The following is a 27,643-nucleotide window of genomic DNA, read 5'->3' on the forward strand; positions in this document are numbered from 1 at the left end:
TCTTCACGACCCCATGGACTGTGGCCTACCAGGCTCCTCCATCCATGGGATTTTCCAGGCAAGAGTACTGGAGTGGGGTGCCATTGCCTTCTCCGTCAAAGACATTAAGATGGTTATAAAGACAAGAGATAACAAACACTGGTTGGAGTTTGGAGAACAGGAAATCCTCATACATGGTTGGTAGGAATGTAAATTGGTACAGCCATTATGGAAAACAGTACAGAAGTTCTTAAAAAAATTAGAAATAAAACTACCATGTGATCTAGCAATCCCGCTTCTGGATATATACCCAAAGGAAATGAAATCTGCATCTTAAAGAGGTATCTGCATCCTCATGTTCCTTCCAGCATTATTCACAATAGCCAAGATATGAAAACTACTTACATTTCTATCAGTGGATAAATGGATAAACAAAATGTATCTACAGTGGTTGTTATTCAGCAATAAAATAAAGAATTCTTGACATTTGTGGTGACATGGTTGGACCTGGAGGACATTATGTTAAGTGGGGTACACCAGACACAGAAAGACAGACTGCCTGTTCTCACTGCCTACCAATATATACCATGGCATATATTTACTGTAAATATATATTTTATATTTATATGCATTTATATTATAAACATATAAATAAAAAATATTTTTATAGTAAGTACAATCTGAGAATGCGAACTCATAGGACTCAGAGAGGAGAATGGTGGCTGCCAGGGTCTGGGGGTGGGAGGGAATGGGAAGTTGTTGGTCAAAGGGTACAATTTTTTCAGTTTTAAGATGAATAAATTCTGGAATCTAACGTACAGCATGTTAACTATACTTGGCAATATTGTATTGTATACTTTAAGTTGCTAAGATGGTAGATCTTAAATGTTCATGCCACACACACACAAAGATAACTCTGTGTGTAAATTAACGTGTGTTAACTTGATTATCATAATCATGTCACTATGCATGTATATTAAATCATGTTTTACATCTTCAAGAAAATCACATGCTGTTTAAAAATATATATATATTTGTCAATCATATCTCAATAAATGAATAAGTTAATTGAATCTCAAGATTTAAAAAATATATATATTTGCAGGTAAAAATATTTTATTAGCTTTTAGTGATAAAATTGCTTGGTAAAATAATATACATCTTCAGCAAATTTACTATAAACAATAAAAATTACTCTCAATTGTGTTATTGCTTTCAACATTAAACTTTTGTCTTTTATGTTTGTAGTTCCTAAGATTCAGTGGCAGTAGTGATAGCGGTCACCTGAATTCATTACATGGAGTTTTTCTCACCCAACATGGGATCAGATTATAGCTTGTGAATGAATTCATTCTTAGAAATAATTTTTTTTGAGAAAGACATATAGTCTTTGTTCATGTGACTTTGTTGAAACAGGAGAAAACCTTAGTTCTTATTTCCTTGCTTTACAGATGAGGAATTGGAATAATTTATATTTAAGTGGTTTGTAAAAGGTAAGAGTGAATGAGAGAATTGGAATTTTGGTATCTCTCAATCAGGTGTCTCTGTAGTATGATTTCTCTCCAAAAGACTAAACCTAGAAATACTCAGGTTGGAAAGCCTGATTCTGGTAATTACTATCCAAATTTGTGATTTGCAGAAAGTAGCAAAAGGGAAATAGTGAGGAAGGTGTATTATACTCAGCTACACTCCATTCAAGTATAAAGCCTAAAACCAAACTGAGAGGCTGTCAAGAAGTTTGGAATATTTTCCCTGTGAGCCTACCAATATATACCATGGCATCTATTTACTGTAAATATATATTTTATATGTATATGCATTTATATTATAAACATAAATAAAAATATATTTTTATAGTAAGTCTACTAGAAGATCTACTCAAGGATGTAGATCCTTTCACAAGGAATACAGGAGGGATGAATAATACCTTAAAATGCCTTCAGAGATAAAATCAGCAAAATCTATGAGGCGGAAATGCTACAGGAAAAGCAACTTGTTATATTCAACAAGTATGTTACCAACAGAAGGAGAGGAAAAAGAGAGGAAGGGGAAATGTAGATTAAAACAGATATGTCAGTTAATAGCAATGTGTGGAAAAAACACATGTAAAATTTATGAACCAATTGGAGAAATATGAATATTTGGATATTTGATGATAAGTAATTATTATTAAAATTTCTTGACAATGGTAGTATGGTTCTTTTGAAATAATGATGTTATGTTTTAAAAACTATATACTGGCATATTTATAGTATATACATTCTGAAATTTATTATTTACTGTATTATATAAAATATATTTAAAGACATAAATGCATATAAATATATATTTACAGTAAATATATACCAAAATATTTACAATCAAATAATGTGATATCTGGGGATTTGCTTCTGAATATTTTAGAGGAGGGGGGAAATGGGTGGAGTATAAATGAAACAAGATTAGTCTAGTTGTGGAAGCTGGTGATTATCCGGGAATCTCATTCATACCATCCTTTCTATTTTTATATTAAATTGAACATTTTTGTACCAAAAATGTCCCATAAGCAGGGAGGACTTGTAGAGGTAGGAGCATTTAACAGTGGAAAGCACTGACAGGTCTTCCCTGGTGGTATGACGGATTGGAATCCTCCTGCCAATGTAGGGGACACAGATTCCATCCCTGGTCCAGGCACACACCATGGAGCAACTAAGCCTGTGCACGGTAACTACTGAGCCGTGCACTGCAGCTACCGGAGCCTGTGTGCCTAGAACCTCTGCTCCACAACAAGAGAAGCCACCACAATGAGAAGCCGGCGCACCGCCATGAAGAGGAGCTCTGCTCACTGCAACTAGAGAAAGCCCATGTGTGGCAGCGAAGACCCAGCACAGCCAAAAATAAATAAAGCAGGGACAGATGGTCATCCGGTGGGGAGATTATGAAACTATAAAATGACAGAAATGTTACCAGCCTAATAACTAGACTTACACCACTTAGCAGAAGAGCTAATACACACCAGTGGTTCCTGGGGACATTATTGTTATTACCTGAGGGTCTAATAATTAATCTTATAAGCAAAGACACTGAATCATGTAGCAAGTGGTAAATTATGTTTTGCATGGTCTGTTTCAGAAAGCAGTGCCTCAGTTAATACATTTCACAAAGTTTTCTTTAACATCTTGTCACATTTGAGATGTCTCGGCATACAGCATGATCTGATCCAGAGTCCCCGCGCCACTTTGGCATATGTCTGTGGTGACACAGCAACCGTGGAAGTGCACAGCGAAGCTCTCCATCAGGAGGACCTGCAGCTGAGAGTGCAGCTGATGGACAGCACCAGCTGCCACCAGTCTGGTTACTCCACCGCCCTCATGCTGAGACCAGGCTTCTCCTGGGCTGCCTTCAGTCAAGACTCGACATGATGGAGACTACTAGTATTGGCACATTTTTGCTTAACACAAGATTCCTTTACCTTGCAACTTTTAATCAACCATCGGTCTGGTTGAAATTTCTCAAAACTGCTGTGGAATAAGGCTCTTCCTACCTAATCTGCCTGCCTTCTTTCTTTTCACAGGTGGTGTTCTGCACCATGGACTGAAGGCTCTTCCTACCTGCTTCTGCTCCATCCCTCTCTACCCATCACAGGCCTACCCATGACTTGGCTTCTGCTTCCAGGAAGAATAAACAAGACAGAGATGTACACTGGCAGGATGGATTAAGGATAGCCCTACACTTGGTTACCTTGCATTGGGTCTCATTTTACTACTTCAGGAACGCAGTAGGGAGCTAAATCAGCAGTGAATTATCAAGTCAAGTTCTCAAAGAAGGTCTGATTCTTGATGAATCTGGCCCAGGAACACTGAAATCTGGCTTTGGACTTAAGCACGCGATTAACTCTCATCATGGCCTTCTCATATTTGGAATTTATCACTTTCTCATAGGAAGGTGTTTTTTGTTTTCCTTGGGACACTAAAGTCCATCTTGAATATATAATTCTTTAATACTTGTAAGGTTTATATCTTTAATTACTCAGTAGAGGAAAAAATAGTTCATAAAGAGATAAATAAGTACCTATTTCTGGAATGAGGATGCTACTCGTCTCCAGTGTAGTTAAAACTCCAGTAGAGTTTTAACTGTTGTTCATCCCCATGTAGTTCATTTCACCCCTTTCAAGGCGGGTCTGTCCCTCAATGGTGGTGATGAGATTTCAGGGTCTTTTCAATTTTGGATTCCTAGTACACTTGGTCAGCTTTTATTAATTGTTTTGTTCAGCTCCATCTCTTCTTCCCTCTGTATTGCTTATCTTGACCAGAGTTTGCACACAGGTGAGAGGCAAGCACTGTGTAGTTTGCTGCGTGTTCTACCATTCCTTAATATATTCCAGCAGGACATCCCTCTCTCTCTTTTTCTTTTCACTGCGCTGTGCGGCTTGCAGGATCCTAGTTCCCTAACCCAGGATTGAGCCTGGGCCCACGGCAGTGGAAGTGTGGAGTCCTAGCCGCTGGGCTGTTAGTGGGTTCCCCCAGCAGCACACCTCTTACCTTACCAGTCTGGGTCATGAAAACATTTTAGTTTTCTTTCCCTAATGTTGGTCAGTGGTGCCAATGTAAAAATGAGGTGGGAATTGACTGTTCATTCATTCATTTATTCACAAGTTTCCTGAATGCTAACATATGCCAGGCTTGGAGCTCAGGACTGACAACACAGTCTGGAGCAGACACATATTGAACAGTTTTATTCACACACAAAGAAACTAATCCGTACATGGGTTATGTACGGAATAGTTCTTAAAATTTTTGTTAGCTCTGACATAGACACAGACTTCCATTTTAAAACACAGGTTGGCTTTTGGTAGATTTCATTGAGGCTTAAATCGGGAATGTAGGAAATGTAATTTCATCCATAAATGTATCCCTTAGTCTCTCACCTCTGATCGTTGAGTTTAAATCTCAGAATGAGCTTCAGTTATTGAATGATAATAAGCCTTTTCTGGCTTTTCCTTACTATCAAGCTATACTTTCCTATATATTTATTTGGCTGTGCTGTCTTAGTTTCGGCATGCAGGATCTAGCTCTGTGACCAGGGATTGAACCTGGGTCTCCTGAGTTGGGAGCACAGATTCTTAGCCACTGGACGACCAGGGAAGTCTCAGCTTTTACTTTCTAATGACTTATTTATCTGTTACTTTCCTGAAGGCCTTTTCACCAAGAGTGAGTATTCTTCATAGGCAGAATTGCCAGATATAGAGAAAAAATATAGTGTAAGTATATCTTATGAAACGTTTGAGAGCTGCTTATATTAAAAATCTTTTTGTTTTTCTAAGATTCAGTTTAATGGGCCATCCTGTAAGTAGCTGGTACTTCTGTTTTTTTTTTTTTTTAAGAAGTTGAAAATACCTATTTATTAAAGCATTTTCATTCTTTATTGCTTTTAAAAAATTTTTTTTAGTTGAAGGATAATTGCTTTGGTACTCCTATTCTTACAGAAAGAAAAAATGAAATTGAAATTGTGTTTTTCATAAGTGGTCAGAAAACAAGGAGACAGATATTCTAGCTAAGAATTTGGTGTTTCTAAAGGTTTCCTTTGTCCATGTTCTTGCTTATGCTTTTGTGAGCTACTGTTCATGATAATATGTATTGACCAGACTCTGTTAACCTGTGGAAGAGTTTTGTTGATGTGAGAATTTAAATATATTCAATTCATAAGAAGTCTTTTCTTTATCTGAATACTCCATTCATAGGCCAAATCCAAAATTTTGTATAGTATTTGGTATATTTTATATGAGGGTTAAATACATCATTATGTCAGAAGTTACATTCAAACTCAAAGATTCAGATTTCTTGAATGATTATCTGCAGAGGCCTTCTGTCCAAATCCACAGATCAGTATTCACTAGGAAAAAGTTTAGTGACATAGAAGAAAGGACATTGGGAATTGGGATGTTTATGTCCTGATCTTGGCACTGCCCTGGGAAAGTGGCATCAATCTTGTGTTCTTTGTTTCTTAATCTGTTAAATAAGGCAATTGGACTACATCTGCATTTCTCAAGATCCTCTAAGAACTGTCTCTGTAACAGTGCTTCTGGGGTCAGTTCAGTTCAGTCATTCAGTCATGTCTGACTCTTAGCAACACCATGGACTGCAACACGCCAGGCCTCCCTGTCCATTGCCAACTCCCGGAGTTTACTCAAACTCATGTCCGTTCAGTCAGTGATGCCATCCAACCATCTCATCCTCTGTCATCCCCTTCTCCTCCCGCCTTCAGTCTTTCCCAGCATCAGGGTCTTTTCCAATGAGTCAGTTCTTTGCATCAGGTGGCCAAAGTATTGGAGTTTCAGCTTCAGCATCAGTCCTTCCAATGAACATTCAGGACTGATCTCCTTTAGGATGGACTGGTTGGATCTCCTTGCAGTCTGAGGGACTCTCAAGAGTCTTCTCCAACACCACAGTTCAAAAGCATCAATACTTCAGTGCTCAGCTTTCTTTATGGTCCAGTTCTCGCATTCATACATGACCACTGGAAAAACCATAGCTTTGACTAGACAGAACTTTGTTGGCAAAGTAATGTCCCTGCTTTTTAATACGCTGTCTAGATTGGTCATAACTTTCCTTCCAGATTGGTCTTAACTTTCCTTCCAAGGAGCAAGTGTCTTTTAATTTCATGGCTACAGTCACCGTGTGCAGTGATTTTGGAGCCCCTCAAAATAAAGTCTGTCACTGTTTCCACCAATTTCCCCATCTATTTGCCATGAACTGATGGGACCGAATGCCATGATCTTAGTTTTCCGAATGTTGGGTTTTAAGCCAGCTTTTTCACTCTCCTCTTTCACTTTCATCAAGAGGCTCTTTAGTTCTTCTTTGCTTTGTGCCATAACTGTGATGTCATCTGCATATCTGAGGTTATTGATATTTCTCCTGGCAATCTTGATTGCAGATCGTGCTTCATCCAGCCTGGCATTTCACATGATGTACTCTGCATATAAGTTAAATAAGCAGGATGACAATATATAGCCTTTACGTACTCCTTTCCCGATTTTGAAAGTCAAGAAAGTTGTAAAAAAAACTTTATACTCCACTGTGTATTCAAACTAAAGTAGTAAAGTTTATGTATATAATACCTGGGGCTTCCCTGGTGGCTCAGACAGTAAAGAACCTACCTGTGATGCAGGAGACCTGGATTTGATCCCTGGGTTGGGAAGATTCCCTGGAGCAGGAAATGGCAACCCACTCCAGTATTCTTGCCTGGAGAATTCCATGGACTGAGGAGCCTGGTGTGCTACAGTCCATGGGGTTGCAAAGAGTCAGACATGATTGAGCGACTAACACTTTCACATATAATACCTATGTATGAATAGATCACATTATATATTATATGATATGTATAAATTTAATATGATAAATGTTAGTTTATATAATACTTATTATATGTTCTATTACTATTATAAAAATATATGAGACTATACATTTTAGCAACAGTAAGGCTCTGAGAAGTATGTAGGGTTCAAAAAACAACAAACCACAGACCATGTAAAGTTTGCATTCTGGGCTACCTGGAGGACACTGGATTTGGTGAGTGTAATAAATATCTTCTCCAGCTCTAACAGGCTATGGATATCCATAGAAAGATCTGGCTTTGATGAAATGTATCTAGGGCTCATATTTCAGGAGGCTGAGCTGTTTGACTCAAACTGTGCAAACAGCGAGGAGACCTGGAATGTTCAGAGTACACAGGGAATATAGGGAGGCTGGTGAGCCTCCTTTTGTTTTACCCATAAATGACATTGACAGCCTGTCCAGCATCTTCTCTGACCATGAGGAGATCTACATAGATTCAGCTGTAAGCTGTCCTTTCCAATTTTATTTCGATTCTTTGGTTTGATGAGTGTGTTGTCATGGGAAGTTCCGTGTTGAAACAGAGAGAGGACACAGTTTAAGTTTTCCCAAGGAGTAGTGGCTCCCTGTTCTCAGTTTTCAACTCCTGTTCCGTTCTCCTTTGAGCGCTCTCTTCGTACCTTGTTGGGGCCTCAAGTTTAAAATGTCACTTTTATTCCTAAGATTTTGATTTTCTAGTTTACGGTATTTTCTCAACTCATATTTGTGTCATGGAAGAGTTAAGAAAACTGAGATCTTTATTTTGTGGTCAAAATCTTTCTCTCCCTTAAGTCTTCTGGCTCTTGGCAGAAAATCATCAATTTTTAAAGTCATCCATGTGGCTTCTGAGAAGTGGGGGCTGCTGTGATTGATCTCTTGGCTGCAAAATAGAGTCTGCTCAGAACCTGGTAGAGACATGAGGAAGCCTGAGCTTCCAGATGGTCTTAGCTAAATTCTCATGTGTTAAAGTCTCCTAAAACTCTTATGTGTTGAAGTCTTTAACCCCCTAATACCTCAGAATGTGACTGTATTTGGAGTTTTTTTTTTTTAATTTGTTGTTGTTTAGTTGTGGGGTCACGTCTGACTCTGCAGCCCCATGGACTGCAGCACACCAGGCTTCCGTGTCCTTCACTATCTCCCAGAGCTTGCTCAAACTCATGTCCAGTGAGTCAGTGATGTCCAGTCCAGTGATCTTATCCTCTGCCACCCTCTTCTCCTTTTGCCCTCAATCTTTCCCAGCATCACGGTCTTTTCCAGTGAATCAACTCTTTGCTTCAGATGGCCAAATTCTTGAAACTTCAGCTTTAGCATCCATTCTTCCAATGAATATTCAGGGTTGATTTCCTTTAGGACTGACTGATTTGATCTCCTTGCTGTCCAAGGGACTCTCAAGAATTGTCTCCAGCACCACAGTTCTAAAGCATTAATTCTTTAGTGCTCAGCCTTCTTTATGGTTTAACTCTCACATGTGTACATGACTAATGGAAAATCCATAACTTGGGCTATATGGACTTTTGTAGGCAAAGTGAAGTCTTTGCTTTTTAATAGACCATTTAAAAAGTCTTTATTGAATTTGTTCCAATATTGCTTCTGTTCTTTTTTTTTTTTTTTGCTACAAGCATGGTGGGATCTCCGCTCCCTGATCAGGGATCAAACCCACACCCCCTGCATTGGAAGGTGAAGCCCTAACTGCTGAACTGCCAGGGAATTCCTGAGATGGGGGTTTTAAAAGAGGTAATTAAGTTAAAATGAGGTCATTCCCAACCGAAGAAGCAGAAAGTAGGACACAGACACATATGGAGGGAAGCCCACGTGACGACGCAGGGAGAAGGTGGCGTCTGCAAGCCAAGGAGAGGGGCCGCGCAAGAACGACCCCTGCTGACACCTCGATTTCGGACTTCTAGCCTCCAGAGTTGTGAGAAACACTTCTCTGTTGAAGCCACAGAGCCTGTGGTATCTGTGAAGGCAGCACACAGAAATGAAGCAGACTCCCGCCACTTCCCACGCACAGGGGAGACTGTTGCCTATAAAATGTAATACTTTTGGTCAAAGCAATGTTCAGCTGGCTTCTCAGTTTCTCTGCTGAGATAATGATGTTGGTGGTATCTTTAGCATGCTTCCTGGAAGAATGATCAGTGAATAAGTAAGTAACTTGATAAAGAGCATCCAAATAAATGGGTGTTTCTTTTCACAGACGCCGTCCAAATGCCCACGGAACAGTTCTTCTTGTCCCTTTTCAGACAAAGGAATATCATAGAGGCAAAGTTGAAAACTGCTTCTCGATGTGAAGGCGCTTTGGTTCAGCTGCAGAGCTAAACTCTCACCTCTGTGTGAATTTGGAATTGGCTGTGAGTGATTATAAATGAAAATCTATTGTTGCTGAAGGATCTTATTTGCAACAAAAGATAAGAACAGATATTTCTTAGTGTCACTGTGTTCTAGTATGTGGTCTTTATGCTTGGGCTCCTGATTACTTTCCTGTGCCTAGTTAAATTTATTGCTTTTCTGGACCCTGTAAAGAAAAATTGTTTTAAAAAACTATAAACTCTGGGCAGCACAATGACAAACTCCTGTATATGTTTTTTTTTTTACCTTTTTTCCTGAACCCATTGAATTTGTGCATTAGAAAATTATTATTATATGTTAAAAATTATATAGCCCAGTGGCTGAGATGGTAAAGAATCTGCCTGCAATGCAGGAGACCTGGGTTCGATCACTGGATTGAAATGATCCCCTGCAGGAGGGAATGGCTACCTACTCCAGTATTCCTGCCTGGAGAATTCTGTGGTCAGAGGAAACTGGTGGGCTACAGTCCTCGGGGTCGGAAACAGCCAGAGAGGACCGAGCGACTAACACTTTCACTTTCTCTCATGTTAAAAATCGCCATCCTCCTCCCTTTTGCCTAAACATGTTTAGTTTCTTATTTGAATTTCCTTTATATCTTTGTTTCAGAATTTTATTTAATTTAAATTCATATTAAACTAATCAAATACAGAAATGATTCTTTCCCCTTGCTCTAATGTTACAAAGAACTTGTCTTCACATATAGGAATTGCCCATGTTAATTGTAGTTTTATCTAGATCTCAGTCTTTGTCTCCATTGTTATTTTTATTTATATGTCTATCCATCCAGGAACAAAGAAAATGCAATACAATGCAATATCAGAACTTCAAAACAGGGACTTCCCTGGTGGTCCACTGGCTAAGACTCTACAATCCCAATCGAGGCCTGGGTTTGACCCCTGCTCAGGGAACTAGATCCTGCATGCCGCAACTAAGACCCAGTGCAGCCAAATCAATTTAAAAAAAAAAACCAAAAACTTCAAAGGAAGACAAAATGCATGTTTACAGGTAAAGTATCCTACAAAAATTCTAGGATTGGGTAAAAATCCTGCTTCCAAGCCTCCTAGCAAACCCGGTAAGAAAGCAAACACATTTTTAAAATTATTTTTTTATTTTTTTACTTTGCAATATTGTATTGGTTTTGCCATACATCAACATGAATCTGCTACAGGTGTACACGTGTTCCCAATCCTGAACTCCCCTCCCACCTCCCTCCCCATACCATCCCTCTGGGTCATCCTTCCCCATACCAGCCCCAAGCATCCTGTATCCTGCATCAACCCTAGACTGGCGATTCGTCTCTTATATGATATTATACATGTTTCAATGCCATTCTCCCAAATCATCCCACCCTCTCCCTCTCCCACAGAGTCCAAAAGACTGTTCTATACATCTCTGTCTCTTTTGCTGTCTCGCATACAGGGTTATTGTTACCATCTTTATAAATTCCATGTATATGTGTCAGTATACTGTATTGGTGTTTTTCTTTCTGGCTTACTTCACTCTGTATAATCGGCTCTGGTTTCATCCACCTCATTAGAACTGATTCAAATGTATTCTTTTTAACGGCTGAGTAATAATCCACTGTGTATACGTACCACAGCTTTCTTATCCATTCATCTGCTGATGGACATCTAGGTTGCTTCCATGTCCTGGCTATTATAAACAGTGCTGCGATGAACATTGGGGTACACGTGTCTCTTTCAATTCTGGTTTCCTTGGTGTTTATGCCCAGCAGTGGGATTGCTGGGTCATAAGGCAGTTCTATTTCTGGTTTCTTAAGGAATCTCCACACTGGTCTCCATAGTGGCTGTACTAGTTTGCATTCCCACCAACAGTGTAAGAGGGTTCCCTTTTCTCCACACCCTCTCCAGCATTTATTGCTTGTAGACTTTTGGATTACAGCCATTCTGACTGGTATGAAATGGTACCTCACTGTGGTTTTGATTTGCCTTTCTCTGATCATGAGTGATGTTGAGCATCTTTTCATGTGTTTGTTAGCCATCTGTATGTCCACATTTGTTTTCAAATTGTAAGTGAAGAAAAAAAACAAGTACTTATTACCTGTATGACCTTGGGCAGGTTTAGTAATCACCCTATGCCTCTGTTTCTTCATTACCTTAATAAGAATGATAGAAGTAACTTCCTTATAGGCATGTTATGAGGAGTAAATCAAATGTGCCAGTATTAGTAAAGCATTTAAAACAGTGGCTGGCACAAGGTAAGCACTATTTCAGTGTTTTTAAAATAAAAAATAAAATAAATGCTAAGGAATATTCTCAAGGAATGTAAAGTTTCACCCAGTATCTAATTTTAAAGGATAGTTCTCACTGGGAGCTTCACCTTATCAATAGGAGAGTAAGGGAGGCAAGGTAAAAATGTTCTCTTATGACTTCTTTGTTGCAAACACATTTATGGGATTCGTGGAATGTTTTCTTGACTCATCCCTCAGTAAGCACCGAGGACAGAACGTTGAACTCAGGAAAAGCAATTTTGCAGCAGGCCAGGATAATATGTTCTGAACCTGCAATGTTCTGATGATCGGGCTTTAGCTCTAGATTATAAAGAAATGGATGGGCTCATTTCCTTCAAATAACCCTTCATAAATATCTCTTATCTTATCTGGGCATTTTATAAGCAGTGCAGTGGAAGCATGGAGTTATGGCATCTGCTAGGGCTGCCCATGAAAGTACTGCATCCTGCTGACATAAAGCCAGGGATGATATAAAAGCCATAGCATTTGCTGGTTAATAGCAGACACGCCTGCTTTATGTTACTGGCGATGCCAGTGGCTGGCTTGTGACTCTGGGCAAGTTTTTTCACTTCTCAGGGTCCTTGGTTTTACCATGTCAGCCATTGCAACCTCACAATAGTGCTTCGAGAATGAAGTAGCTGGAGAACATGTAGCGTTAACACGATGAGTGATTACTTAGTCAGAAGTGATGACAAATGGGAATTTTGACTTTTCCTAGTTTGGCGACTGTACGGAGCCTCAGGCACTCCATCTGCAAATTGGGAAAGTAATAGCATTTTCCTTCTATGGCTGTTGCAAAGATGAAATGCAGGAGCAAAACACAGTGATTGACATTTATTTATTGCTTAATAAAGGTTACCTGTATACTTTATTCAATCTTCTACTAAATATTTTATGTTCTACTCTCTAATTGAAGTGTGTGTGTGTTAGTTGCTCCGACATGTCTGACTCTTTGCAACCCCATAGGCTATAGCCTGCCAGGCTCCTCTGTCCATGGGGTTCTCCAGACAAGAATACCTGAGTGGGTTGCCATGCCCTCCTCCAGGCTAACTGAAGTAACACTGGGTAAAAATGGCATATGTTATATATACATGTATCACATCTTTATCTGTTCATTCTTTGATGAACACTTAGGTTGTATGCTTACGATAAAACTCCTAGAAGAAAACATAGGCAGTACGCTCTTTGACATGGGTCTTAGCAATATTTTTTGGCACATGTCTCCTTAGTCAAGGGAAATAAAAGCAAAAATAAACAAGTGAGAACTAATCAAATGAAAAAGTTTCTGCGCAGCAAAGGAAACCATTAACAAGATGAAAAAGACAACCTACTGACTGGGAGAATATATTTGCAGATCATGTCTCTGATAAGGGGTTAATATCCAAAATATATAAGTAACTCATACAACATGAATTCAAACAACCCATAAAAAATGGGCAGAGGAGTTGAATAAACACTCTTCCAAAGAAAACATAGAGATGGCCAACAAGCATATGAAAAGATGTTCAGCATCACTAATTAAGGGAAATACAAATCAAAACTACAATGAGATATCATGTCACACCCCTTAGAATGGCTGTCATTGAAAAGGAAAGAAATAATAAGTGTTGGAGAGATGTGGAGTAAAGGAAACACTCCTACACTGTTGGTGGGAATGTAAATTGGTGCAGCCACTATGGAAAACAGTATGGAGAATCCTCAAAAAATTAAGGATCAAACTATCAAATGATCCAGCTATTCTAGTTCTGGATATTTAACCAAAGATATGAAACAAATTTGTTAAGATATGTGCACACCTATGTTCATCACAGCACTTTTTACAAAAGGCAAGATAGGGAAATCCACAATGTTCCTAACTAAGGGACAAATCAATCCTTTTGATCTTCCCAAGTCTGAGCTTGAAATGATTTGATTTTTAGCTTAGTTAGTTATGATTTACTTATGGCTTCAGGTTTTACAGTGTCCTGGGGTCTGAACACATCAATTTTTTTTTCTGTCTTTTAGCTCTGTCCTCATAATTATCTCTGCTACTTACTCAGAAAAATTCCTAGGGGGTAGAAGATTGGAGATATGTTGGCCTGAACCATTCTTTTTATATTTGAGCTATTATAGATTTTTCTTTCATTTGCCTGCCCTCGCACTTAAAACCTGGCTGGTGTCTCCTAATCACTTACTCTTCTATCTATGGCTTTTAACATGAATTTTAACATCTTTCTGTCATGATTGCATCCTGCGTGACATAGACTATTCAATTCAAATGATAGTATACATGTTAGAATGTCATTCTCTCAAATCATCCCACCCTCTCCCTCTGAGTCCAAAAGTCCGTTATACATCTGTGTCTCTTTCACTGTCTTGCATACAGGGTCGTCATTGCCATCTTCCTAAATTCCATATATGTGTTAGTATACTGTATTGGTGTTTTTCTGGCTTACTTCACTCCAGTTTCATCCATCTCATCAGAACTGATTCAAATGAATTCTTTTAGTAATACTTATTTTTTCTGATTGCTGGGTCATAAGGTAGTTCTATTTGCAATTTTTAAGGAATCTCCACACTGTTCTCCATAGTACTGCCTCATTGATTTTGCATTTTCTAATGAGTGATGTTGAGCATCTTTCATGTGTTTGTTAGCCATCCGTATGTCTTCTTTGGAGAAATGTCTGTTTTAGTTCTTTTGTATTTTGAGATTAGTTGTTTGTCAGTTGCTTCATTTGCTATTATTTTCTCCCATTCAGAAGGCTGTCTTTCACCTTGCTTAGGGCAACTTTGCTTGGTCAGATTGGATTTGCTGCTAAGAATATAAGTGTATTCAGCTCTTTGCTTATCTGTCTCTGGAACATATTAATAGCTCATTAATGCTTCTTTTTTTTTTTCATTGCCACTGCTCTTTGATAGCTTTATAAAAAAGTAGTTTTTTCCCCCTTATTGTTACCATGGGGATGATGGTGTTTTGCACTGTTCTACATCCTAATCAGAAAAAGAACTCCCTCAACAACCTTAAAGCGTTTATTATTTTCTGATTATAAACTCTGGGATCAGTTCTGTGATTTATAAAGTTTATATTATAGGATTCCTTTACATATTAAGGAGACAGCAGAAGGGTATTGGATGTGTGATTGGAATTTCTGAACTACCAAATCTACTATTTATTTGTTTTTTGATTCTCTGCATGTTTTTCACAAGGGAGGAGATGATTGACAGTGAAATATCAAGAGACAGGCAAAGGACACAAATCCCTTTAGTGTAGATGAAGAATAAAGGATTTAACAGCATGGTGATGGTTTTACCAATTTGGAGATTCAGGAGTATTCTTTCTTCTGGAGGGGCAGTTTCCGTGACCTTAGATAGTGATACTGCCTGTATGTGGTGAGATGCTCCATAGGCAGGCAGGTGTTTTCAGGAATCTGGGTCCAAGAAGACCAGTTTGGCCCGCTGGACTTCATGTCCCTGTGACTGTACAGAGAAGCACCTGTCATTCTAAGTCTATGTTATGTGTTTACCTGCTGCTCTGGGGAATCTGGAGCAGGTTAACCCTATTGGTTGTCCTGGTGATGTTATGTCCATCTTTTATCCCTTTGTATGCATTTCAGTCTCAGCACCCTTCTGGGAACATACAGAATCAGAGATCACTTTTTATCACTCCTGGGATCTGATTGGTTCCCAGGTGGCTCAGAGGTAAAGAATCCACCTGCAAATGCTGGAGACGCAGGAGATGCAAATTTGATTTCTGGGTTGGGAAGAGCCCTTGGAGAAGGAAATGGTAACTCACTCTCGTGTTCTTGCCTGGGAAATCCCACGGACAGAGGAGCCTGGTGGGCGACAGTCCATGGCGTTGCAAAGAGTTGGACACAGCTGAGCATGCATGCACTTATGCACGGGATCTGATTATCCCACAAAGAAATGGGCTGAAGGCCTTTCCTAAGTGCTGTCTTGACATATGAGAAAGAAATGGACACTCTTCTGCATCTAATTGTACATATTAAATATGTGGTTTTTATATATTAATTATACCTCATAAAGTTATAAGAAATAAACTCAATCAACATCATACTTCTCACAAATAAAGTGGACTTAATAATAATACTTAACTTACTGCTAGTGATGGTAAAGACAATAGATGAACTTGCTTTGAAAAATGCAGAGTCCTAGTCACATTGGGATGGAAGTGATTCCATAGGGCTTTTGGGTTTGGATGTGACACAGTGATTATGTGACCCATTTCAAGCCCTCTTCTGTAAACAAAGGTTTTAGATGATCGTAGTACTACATTTAGCTGTTTCAGGGTCTGACATGTGGGGGGAAGTTCCTCTCCATTCACAAGGAGACACTGAGTATAAGGGGTAGAGAAGCAAATGCAAAGAAAGAAAGAGGAGAAATTTGAGCTTGTCCAGATTTGGCCAAATTTTTTGATGTGCTAAGGTGTTTTACTTTATGCTGGAAGTATTTGAGAATTATGGGAGGATTTAAGAGTTTTATATTTTCTCCCTGAGACTGTACTCTGCTCATTTGTCTTGTACCTGTGCCGTATCTGTTTTTTCTGCATCTTTTAGTAAAATGTTTTAGAGCTAAATTAACTAGGTTTAAATTATGTTTAATGTTGACAAATGTCTGATGTTGCTATTTCTTGAGATTTGTATATTTATGCATATATAATCCATCTCCAAAGCCACTATTTTATAAAGTTGCACTGAAAAGCCTTGATTTTGAAGGACAAACATACAAATGGCCAACAGGTATATGAAAAGATGCTTAACATCACCAGTCATCTGGGAAAAAAATGCAAATCAAAACCACAATGAAATCTCACTTCATACCTGTGAGGATGGATATTATTCAAAACAGAAGCAAAAATAAAACCCAAACAAACCAAAAACCAAAAGACACATGTTGGGAGAGTCAGAGGAAGAGGGAGCCTCTGTGCACTACTGCTGGGAATGTAAACTGAGGCAGCCACTGTGAAAACAGTATGCAGTTTCTCAAAACAAAGTAGAACTACCCTATGATCCAGCAAACCACTTTGGGTATATATTGAAAGGAAATTAAATCAATATCTCAAATAGAGATCTTTACTCTTACATTCACTGTGGCATTATTCATGGTAGCCAAGACATGGAAGCCACCTAAATGTCCATCTACAGATGTATGGGTAAAGAAAATGTGGCAAACACCTAATTCATGTCAATGTATGGCAAAACCAATACAGTATTGTAAAGCAAAATAAAGTAACAATAAAAATTAAAAAAAAAAAGAAGGAAATCCTGCCATTTGCCACAATGTGGATGAACCTGGAGGACATTATACTAAGTGAACTAAGTCAGACAGCAGGAAAAATGCTGCATACCGTTTACAAGAGGAATGTAAATCACAGAAGCAGTGACTCAGAACCACAGTTGCTAGGGACTGGAGTTAGGGAAGACGGGGAGGTAACAGTCAAAAGGTACAAAGATTCAGTTATACAAGATGAATAAGTCTTAGATATCTGTTGCATAGCATAGTGGCTATAGTTAACAATACTGTATTATATACTTAAACATTTTCTAAAGGATAGATCTTATGTTGAATGTTCTTATCACAAAAACATGATAAGTAAGGAGAGTATGAGGAAACTTTTGGAGGTGATGGGTAGGTTTAAGGCATAGATTGTGGTAATGATTTCATGGGTGCATACTTATTTCCAAACTCATCAAGTCATGTATATTAAATACATACAGCTTTTTGTATGTCAATCATACCTCAGTAAAGCACTTTAAAAATGTGTTTATCTTGCCATCTACTTTGCAGCATTACTGTTGCAGGAAGGAGGACCCCTTCCAGGGCCTGAAACTGGGCTCTTGTCTAACACTCGGAAATGAATTGTCTGAGGAGACACACGTGCTGACAAAGCAAGAGATTTTATTGGAAAGGGCACCTGGGTGGAGAGCAGTTGGGTAAGGGAACCCAGGAGGACTGCTCTGCCACCTGGTGGCTCGCAATGTCGGGTTTTATGATGATGGGATTAGTTTCCGGGTGGTCTTTAGCCAATCATTTTAATTCAGAGTCTTTCCTGGTGGCTCACGCATCACTCAGCCAAGATGGATGCTAGCGAGAGGGATTCTGGGAAGTGGATGGAGACGCGATGTCTCCTTTAGACCTTTCCTGAACTCTTCCAGTTGGTGGTGGCTTAATAGTTTCATATTCCTTATCAGGATCTCCTGTCATAAAACAACTCATGCAAACGGTTACTATGGTGCCTGGCCAGGGTGGGCGGTTTCAATCAGTGTGCTTCCCCTAACATTACCAGATCTACCACCCGTGGTAGTATTTTAAGTGCTCTGGCTTCTGATAAATGAAACTCTGATATGTATGCTGGTTCAGTAATAACATGTTGACTCACATGTTGAATACGTGGTTACATAGACAGGCCATTGTTAGACATGGTCAGTTGTTTGGTCAGTCCCTCGCTTCCAGGACATTCCAGTTTATTAGAAACCAATCCATTTGTCACTGGTGAAGCTGGGGAGGCTCTTAAGTTTTGCTGCAAATAAATCCCGGGATATCTTCATTTGGTTTGCAAACATGTGCCAAAACAGAAATCCTATAAGACAAAATTTTACAGGTGAGAAAGACTTTCTTCAAGGCTGTTGCAACAGAGAAGGCCAGACCTTAAGTCTGAACTTAACTCTGCTGAAACAAAGGATGGGAGAGTTTTGAACAGCCAAGGAATGGGGTCACTTGTATTTACTAACAGATCTTTCCCAGAGGAAAAGTAAACTTTCTCCTATCTTCAGTGACTGAAGGTAGTTTTACAACTTGGAGCAACGTGTTCCTGAAAGTTGGGCCCCTACTCTATCACAGAAACTGGGAGACTGAAGGGCTCTTTTCCTTGGTGTTAAAGTTTCAAAGTGGTGGCTCCCAGTTCCTGGAGGAAGGCATTCCTGGAAGGTATAAGCAGCAAGAGGCCTTTAAACGGATTTACATATCAAACGGGTGAGAAAGAATTTACAAGTTTTCTAAAGAAAGGGAAGTCAGGGTCTAAAGTCTGGAAAAAGCCCGTCTGAAGTTTCTTCAAATTGGGCCTCTTGGTCATCTGCAGGATGGAACATTTTATGTAAACCACATTGTGGACACATTTTATGTTAATTCAACAAAACAGCCCTTGATTGAACTTTACGGTCTGCAAAGCCTTTTCTCATAAGTTGTTTCTTTTTATTTTCACAACCACCCCATGAGTAGTGTATAATTGTTATGTCCAATCTCTTGGAAACTTGGTTCTCAGTAATATTAAACGAATTAACAGCATCATGTAGGTGGCAAACGGTGGAAGAGGTTTCTTCAGGCATCTGGCTCCTGTGTGCTTTTTTTTTTTTTGATGATAACTGCTTTTTAAAAACTTGAAATTTATTTTTTATTTATTTTTAAATTCTTTGGCTGTGCTGGGTCTTCACTGCCGCACAGGCTTTTCTCCAGCTGTGGCAAGTGGGGGCTACTGTCTAGCTGCGGTGTGCAGGCCTCTGACTGTGGTGGATTCTCTTGTTGTGGAGCACAGGCCCTAGGGCACGTGGGCTTCAGTTGTGGCTCCTGGTCTCTAGAGTACAGGCTCAGTAGCTGTGGCACACGGGCTTAGTTGCTCCATGGCATATAGAATCTTCCTGGGCGAGGGCTCAAACCCTGCATTGGCAGGGAGGGATTTTTCACCACTGAGCCACCAGGGAAGCCCCCATACTTCTTATTCAAGGGGAATCTGTGATAAAATTCTTGCAGAAAACAAAGGAAAACAATTGGTGGTCTTTTTTTTTAAAATTTAAATTCAGGATTCCCCTTTTTCTTTAAATTGTATTAATGTAACAGAGAAGTAAAATAGAGAACCTTCTATGATAATAAGTAGAGAGTCATGTCAATTCCCTATTAAAATGAGTTTATGAGAGCGTTATTTAGAAACAGTAACTAATAAAAGCCAATTTTTACTTGCCATAAATATCTATAGCTCAGTGATTTCTTCTTATATTCACTAAACATACCTCCTGGAGTTTTTGAAGTTTCTTGCCTTAAAATATTTTATGGGATATGCTCTAGAATTTTAGCACAAACAAAGGAAGATGGAGACTTTTAGTTCAGGTGTGAGTTTTAATTTCATGAGCTATTTAACAGCTTCCAAATAGAATTTTCTCAGTGCCAGAATCCAGTGCAGAGGTTTTCTTTGTCATCTTTTCAGCTTAAATCTGAACATGATTTGGATGATGGAGAGAAGGCCTTGTCTAAGCAGTACTGTCTGGACCCTCTCGATGCGTTTGTAGCAGTTTTCTAAGTGTCTCCTTGTTCAGCACCGGCACCAGGGCACTCTGCACACAGTGTGGTCATGGCCTGCACAGCCCTCCTCTAGTTCCTGTGTGGGGCATGCTGCCGGTTGAGATTTTCTACTAGTCCTTTATGCCCCTTCCTCCTCATTCTTCTCTTTTGAAATTTATTGCGGTTTTGATTTCCCGCCATGGTAATGGGTTATCTTTTATGACTGTGCAGATAAGTGCTTTCATGTGGAGAAACTCTTCAACATTCCTGTCTCTCTCCAGATAATAGCTTAGAAGCGCTATTCATGGAGGTTCTTAACTGTGTTAATAGTGCAGGACACCCTGCCATCTATTTTACAGGGTCTGTCAGTGTTTTCAGTCCTTACAGTCCAGGCTTGGAACGTTATTGAGGCAAAGAGCCCTGCAAGCTTTACTGTTGGGTACAGAAGAGGATGATACCTACCATGACACAGGGTGGTTGGGAGGATGGGGCAGGCTCATTATTCACCGTATTCTGCTTTCACTTTGCCTATAAACATTTGGAGCTGAAAGGTATCATCTAGTGGCCCCACTGCAGTGGCTCTCCATTGGGAGCGATTCCTCTCTCCCTCTAGGACACTTGGCAATGTTTTGAGTCACAGCTGAAGGGGGGCATACCCCCCGCATGTAATATGTAGAAGTCAGGGATGCTGGAAAACCTCCCTCCGTGCCCAAGAACCCCTCTGGCCACCAATAGAGAATTACCCAGTCCAAAGTGTCAAGTCCCAAGGTTTAGAAAACTTGCATGTCAGCTCTATTTTAAAAAAAGTTTGTTTATGGCTGCACTGGGTCTTCGCTGATGCTTGGGCTTGTCTCTAGTTGCAGCAAGCAGGCTCCAGGGTATGTGGGCTTCAGAAGTTGCAAGTGAGGGTTCAGTAGTTGGGGTTTGTGGGCTCTGGAGTGCGGGCTTAGTTGTTACGGTGCACAGGCTTTGTTGCTCTGTGGTATGTGAGATCTTCCTGGGTCAGAGATGGAACCCATGTTCCCTGTATTGGCAGGCGGCTTCTTTACCACTGGGCCACCAGGGAAGCCCAGCCTACTTTATTTTTAATGGCTGTTAGTGGAAATGGCAATCCACTCCAGTACCCTTGCCTGGAAAATCCCATGGACAGAGGAGCCTGGTAGGCTACAGTCCATGGGGTTGCAAAGAGTTAGACATGACTGAGCAACTTCACTTTCAGTGGTTGAGGTTGTACCAAGACCAGTCAGTATTCCAAACTGGGGGACTCTCAGTCAGAACCTAGATTCAGCCTGATTGGAAGCCAGAAGCTCAGGCAGTAGATTTTAAAACATGCAAATACGAACAGTCCTGTGGGATTGAAAGCAAAGGCCCCACCGGCCACCAGAGTCAAGTGATGTAGAGGTGTCCCTTGGAGGCAGTCTCAAAAACCAGAGCACCAGATGTAAAACTAGAGCATCAAACGAGTCTGAAATATTAAATGAAAATTTTCAGATATATGCAATTTATAAATTTTAAATTGAGCACCTTTCTGAGCCTCATGATGAAATTTTGTGCCCTCCTGCTCTAAATCCTAGAGCACCTGTTACTTAGTACCCATCTTGGTTATCCAATTGACCGTCACTGTGTTACTGAACCACACTTGAGTCTGCTGGCCCATGCGCAGTAAGCCAATCCACTGGTACTGGATTGTGGTGAAGGAAAAGGCAGTATTTATTGTAAGGCACCAGCCAGAGAGTCCAGGACAGCTAATGTTCAAAAACACCTGAACACCCCAATGGGTTTCAGGGAGACATTTTTAAAAGCTAGTCGTAGGAGACCCACGGTGTGGGGGTGTCTCAGGGCACAGTTCTCTGACAGGTTGATGGTGAGGTAAGAGGGCAATGTTACAGGGGTTAACATGATCAATCCTGAGGCTCCAGTCCATCTGGGGGGTCTATGTGCTTATGGTCATCAAGTAGCTAACTTCTTCCATTTGGTGGTGATTTTAGCTTCTGTAAAGCAATGCAGGAAAATGTGCATCAGATACTGTTGTCTAAGTACTTCAGAGAGGAGCCAAAGCCGACGACTTGTGGGGAGGATTCTCTCACCCGAAGGCCTCACAGGTCCTGCTTAGTTACAATAGCGTCACAATGCTTGTGTACTAGAAACAGTTATTTTACTTAATAATGGTCCCAAAGTGCAAGAGTAATGATGCTGGCAATTCAGATATATAAAGTTCTTCCTTTAAGTGAAAAGATGAAAGTTCTTTACTTAATAAAGGAAAAAAAAATCATATGCTGAGGTTGCTAAGATCTAGAAATAACAAATGTTTCCTCTATGAAATTGTGAAGAAGGAAAAAAGAAATTTGTGCCAGTTCAGCTGTTGGACTTCAGACTTCAGAAGATACAGCCATTGTGTGGTAAGTGCTTAGTTAAAAGATGGACAAGGCAATAAATTTGTACAATAAAATATTTAGAGGCCACATTTATAACTTTTATTACAATACAGTGTTCAGTTCAGTTGCTTAGTCATATCCGACACTTTGCAACCCCATGAACCCCAGCATGCCAGCCCTCCCTGTCCATCACCAACTGACAGAGTCTACCCAAACCCATGTCCATTGAGTCGGTGATGCCATCCAACTATCCATCCTCTATCATCCCCTTCTCCTCCTGCCTTCAATCTTTCCCAGCAACAGGGTCTTTTCAAATGAGTCAGCTCTTTGCATCAGGTGGCCAAAGCATTGGAGTTTCAGCTTCAGCATCAGTCCTTCCAATGAACACCCAGGACAGATCTCCTAAAGGATGGACTGGTTTGATCTCCTTGCAGTCCAAGGGACTCTCAAGAGTCTTCTCCAACACCACAGTTCAAAAGCTTCAATTCTTCTGTGCTCAGCTTTCTTTATAGTCCAACTCTAACATCCATACATGACTATTGGAAAAACCATAGCCTTGATTAGACAGACTTTTGTTGACAAAGTAATGTCTCTGCTTTTAATATTCTGTCTAGGTAGGAAAAGGCACTGGCGACCCACTCCAGTACTCTTCCCTGGAAAATCCCATGGACGGAGGAGCCTGGTAGGCTGTAGTCCGTGGGATCGCTAAGAGTCAGACACGACTGAGCGACTTTACTTTCACTTTTCACTTTCATGCATTGGAGAAGGGAATGGCAACCCACTCCAGTGTTCTTGCTTGGAGAATCCCAGGGACGGGAGAGACTGATAGACTGCCATCTATGGGGTCACACAGAGTCGGATACGACTGACTTGGCTTAGCAGCAGCAGCAGCAGCAGCAGCAGGTTGGTCATAACTTTCCTTCCAAGGAGTAAGCGTCTTTTAATTTCACGGCTGCAGTCATCATCTGCAGTGATTTTTGAGCCCCCCAAAATAAAGTCAGCCACTGTTTCCCCATCTATTTCCCATGAAGTGATGGGACCAGGTGCCATGATCTTCGTTTTCTGAATGTTGAGCTTTAAGCCAACTTTTTCACTCTCTTCTTTCACTTTCATCAAGAGTCTCTTTAGTTCTTCTTCACTTTATGCCATAAGGGTGGTGTCATCTGCATATTTGAGGTTATTGATATTTCTCCCGGCAATCTTGATTGCATCTTCCAGCCCAGCGTTTCTCATGATGTACTCTGCATATGCTAAATAAGCAGGGTGACAATGTACAGGCTTGACTACTCCTTTTCCTATTTGGAACCAGTCTGTTGTTCCATGTCCAGTTCTAACTGTTGCTTCCTGACCTACATATAGATGTGTCAAGAAGCAGGTGAGGTGGTCTGGTATTCCCACCTCTTTCAGAATTTTCCACAGTTTATTGTGATCCACACAGTCAAAGGCTTTGGCATAGTCAATGGAGCAGAAATAGATGTTTTTCTGGAACTCTCTTGCTTTTTCCATGATCCAGTGGATGTTGGCAATTTGATCTCTGGTTCTTCTGCCTTTTCTAAAACCAGCTTGAACATCTGGAAGTTCATGGTTCACATATTGCTGAAGCCTGGCGTGGAGAATTTTGAGCATGACTTTACTAGCGTGTGAGATGAGTGCAATTGTGCGGTAGTTTGAGCATTCTTTGGCATTGCCTTTCTTTGGGACTGGAATGACAATTGATATTTTCCAGTCCTGTGGCCACTGCTGAGTTTTCCAATAGTGTTTTGACTGTTCTATTTTATTATTAGTTATTGTTGTTAATCTCTTTCTGTGACTAATTTATAAGTTAAACCTTATCACAGGTATGTATGTATATGGAAAACTTTATACACAAGGCCTAGTACTATTCTCAGTTTCAGGCATGGGAGGGAGGTTGGGGGGTGTTGTAGAACACATCCTCCACAAATAAGGGTGATATGTTTCTTTACGTATATAGTGTTTTTTTCATGCTGTACAATAGAATTCACTTTAAAGCTCATTTGCAAATTTTTTGTTGTTGGTATATGAAAATATAATTTTTATTTATTGATCTATCCAGGGACCTACCTACCTAAAATAATTTACTAATTCCATTAGTTTGTATTAGGTTCTACATATGTTGTATGTAGGTTCTACATATGTTAATGCTCATATTCTCATAAGCTGCAAATAATAAAAGTTTTACTTAAAAAAAAATATTGGGGCACAAGACAGAAAGCTAGGTCACCTGACACTAAACCCTGCACCAGATGTGAAACCATGTCACCTGACTTATTATCAGGTACCTGACATGAATCTGGGATCTGACATAAAACTGGGACACTTGATGTAAACTCAGGGGCAGCAGACATAAAACCCCAAAGCTGACTTAAAACCGGGTTCCCCATGGAAAACTGGGGTATCAGACGCTAAACTGGGTGCCTAAGGTAGAACCTGGGCGCCTAACGGAAACCTCAGTGCCTGTAGAACCTGGGCGCCGGACGTAAAAACCAGGCACCGGACCTAAACCTGGGTGCCTGACGTAAAAACCGGGGGCTTAATGTAGAACCTGGACGCTAACATAAACCGGGGCGCCTGATGCAAAAACCAGGCGCATTAATAAACTGGGCTCCTGACGTAATCCTGAGCACCAGACATGGCGTCTGGTGTAGAAGCCCAACCAACGCCTGATGTGGGCGCCTGAGGCAGAACCCTACCGTGTGACGTAGAAACTGGGCGTCTGACATAAAACTGGGCGCCTGACGTAAACCGGGGCGCCTGACTAGAACCAGGCGTCTGACGTAGAAACCGGGCGCCTGACGTACATCTGGTCACCTGACGTAAGCCTGCGCGCCTGATGTAAAACCGGGTGCCTGACGTAGAATCCAGTGTCTGATGTAAACCTTGGTGTCTGACGTAAAAGCCGGGTACCTGACGTAGAACCTGGACATCTGAGTAAATCTCGGCACCTGAAGCAAAACCGGGCACCATATGTAAAACCATGACTCGTAGTGTGTTTCTAGGTACCTGACGTGAACCTGGAACCTGACAGAAGACTGGGGTACTTGATGTAAACCTCGGGGCACCGGACATAAAAGCTGACATTGGACCTGAAACTGGGCACCTGACGTAATAATGGGGCACGGAATATACAGCTGGGCGACCTGGCGTAAAACCCAGCACCTGATGTAAAACTGAGCACCAAACTGAAACCCAGGAACTTAGGTCGTACCAGGGCCTGACGTGTGAAAAGTCCCTCCTGGGAGATCCCGGCCCTGGAAGAAGGGCAGAGACGCCGCCTGCGGGTCTCCCTCTGAGCGAGCCCCAGCCGGCTCCGGCTCCGGCTCCCGAGTGTGTGACATCAGACACCGGCCGCTGAGCCGCCGCTTCAGGACCAGCAGAGCCTCTGCCGCGCAGGCTGGGCGTCCTTGGAGGCGGCTTCCGCGCTGGGCGCTGGCGGGTGAGTCAGCGCCGGCCTTCCAGAGCTGTTTCCCAGATGGCCGCAGTGTGGGTCTGGTGAGGTGAGCCCCCTTGGTTTTCAAAGCTAGATGTTTTGGAGGCTCATGTCAGATGTGGGTCATGAAGGTTGAGTGTGCCTTATGTGGGGTTCAAAGCCGTCACTCCTCAGGGAGACGCTCAAGGTGTGAGTTCCCTCCTGACTGTGAGCTGCTGCTCGGGGGTGAGGTGTTTGGGGATCCGTGTGCACCCTGTCCTGCCCACTCCTTCTCTCCTCCTCCCAAGACGTAGGCGCTGCTCAACCAACCAGTCTTCAGGTTTTATTCCCAAGAGGTAGAGTTGTTCCACACGTAACTGTAGGTTTGGTGTGTAGGTCACTGTCTTGGACTGGAATCTCCTTAATAGGATTTTCTCGAATTTTCAGTGTTCCACTGCTGTTGTTTCTTTCGACAGAAAACTAAAGCCAAAAGTGGGCCACAAGCTTGTAGTACAACGCAGGGGCATTGACATCAAGATACTGTCATCTTGATTTACAAGCCAGAGTGCCATCCTGCTGCTGTTTTGAATCACTTAAAGCAGGAAAATTTCCTCCACTGGTTTGTGCTTAAATACAGAAATCGAGAGAAATGGGCATATTCTCTTCTGAATCCCCCCTAATGTTTCAAGAGAACCTTGTATTTCTTCGTGAGATTTTCCCCATAGTATTAAATCAGATGCCTGGTGCAAAGTGAACCATGCCTGATTCTGTAGTTTATTTCTCTGAAGCATGTCATATCCTCTTAGTGGTGATAGAAAAAAATAACTTCAGGAAAATTGAGATTTTGTAGCAACCATAGAGTATGTAAATATTTATTTTCATAGAGTCTAGGTAAATTGCTCTAAGAAATTTCAGAAATGGTTTATATCTATTTCACAATTCCATTTGTCTTATTCACTTAATTAGGCATCATCAGTGCTAATAAACCTCAACTTAGACTTTAAGTGACCTGCTTCGCGTGAAGCATCACTTTACCTTAGGAAGCATCACTACAAACAAAGCTAGTGGAGGTGAAGAATTCCAGTTGAGTTATTTCAAATCCTAAAGGATGATGCTGTGAAAGTGCTGCACTCAATATGCCAGCAAATTTGGAAAACTCAGCAGTGGCCACAGGAATGGAAAAGGTCTGTTTTCATTCCAGTCCCAAAGAAAGGCAATGCCAAAGAATGTTCGAACTATTGTACACTTGCATTAATCTCAGTTCAGTTCAGTTTAGTCCCTCAGTCGTGTCCGACTCTTTTTGACCCCATGGACCTCAGCATGCCAGCCCTCCCTGTCCATCACCAACTCCCAGAGTTTACCCAAACTCATGTCCATTGAGTCGGTGATGCCATCCAACCATCTCATCCTCTGTCATCTGCTTCTCCTCCTGCCTTCAATCTTTTCCAGCATCAGAGTCTTTTCAAATGAGTCAGCTCTTCACATCTGGTTGCCAAAGTATTGGAGTTTCAACTTCAACATCAGTCCTTCTAATGAACACTCAGGACTGATCTCTTTTAGGATGGACTGGTTGGATCTTCTTGCAGTCCAAGGGACTCTTGAGAGTCTTCTCCAACACCACAGTTCAAAAGCATCAATTCTTCGGTGC

At 40.9% G+C, this 27,643-nt stretch overlaps 1 long non-coding RNA gene across 1 annotated transcript; it reads left to right on the forward strand.

Annotated features, from left to right (window-relative positions):
• The first annotated feature begins 1,832 nt into the window (after positions 1-1,832).
• LOC121816457 (uncharacterized) lies at positions 1,833-24,590 on the forward strand. The gene is made up of 2 exons (XR_006056043.2): positions 1,833-9,676; positions 10,462-24,590. It is a non-coding gene; the product is annotated as an uncharacterized LOC121816457 (long non-coding RNA).
• Positions 24,591-27,643: the final 3,053 nt, after the last annotated feature.

Source organism: Ovis aries, chromosome 14 (assembly GCF_016772045.2).
Source record: "Ovis aries strain OAR_USU_Benz2616 breed Rambouillet chromosome 14, ARS-UI_Ramb_v3.0, whole genome shotgun sequence".
Taxonomy (NCBI): domain Eukaryota; kingdom Metazoa; phylum Chordata; class Mammalia; order Artiodactyla; family Bovidae; genus Ovis; species Ovis aries.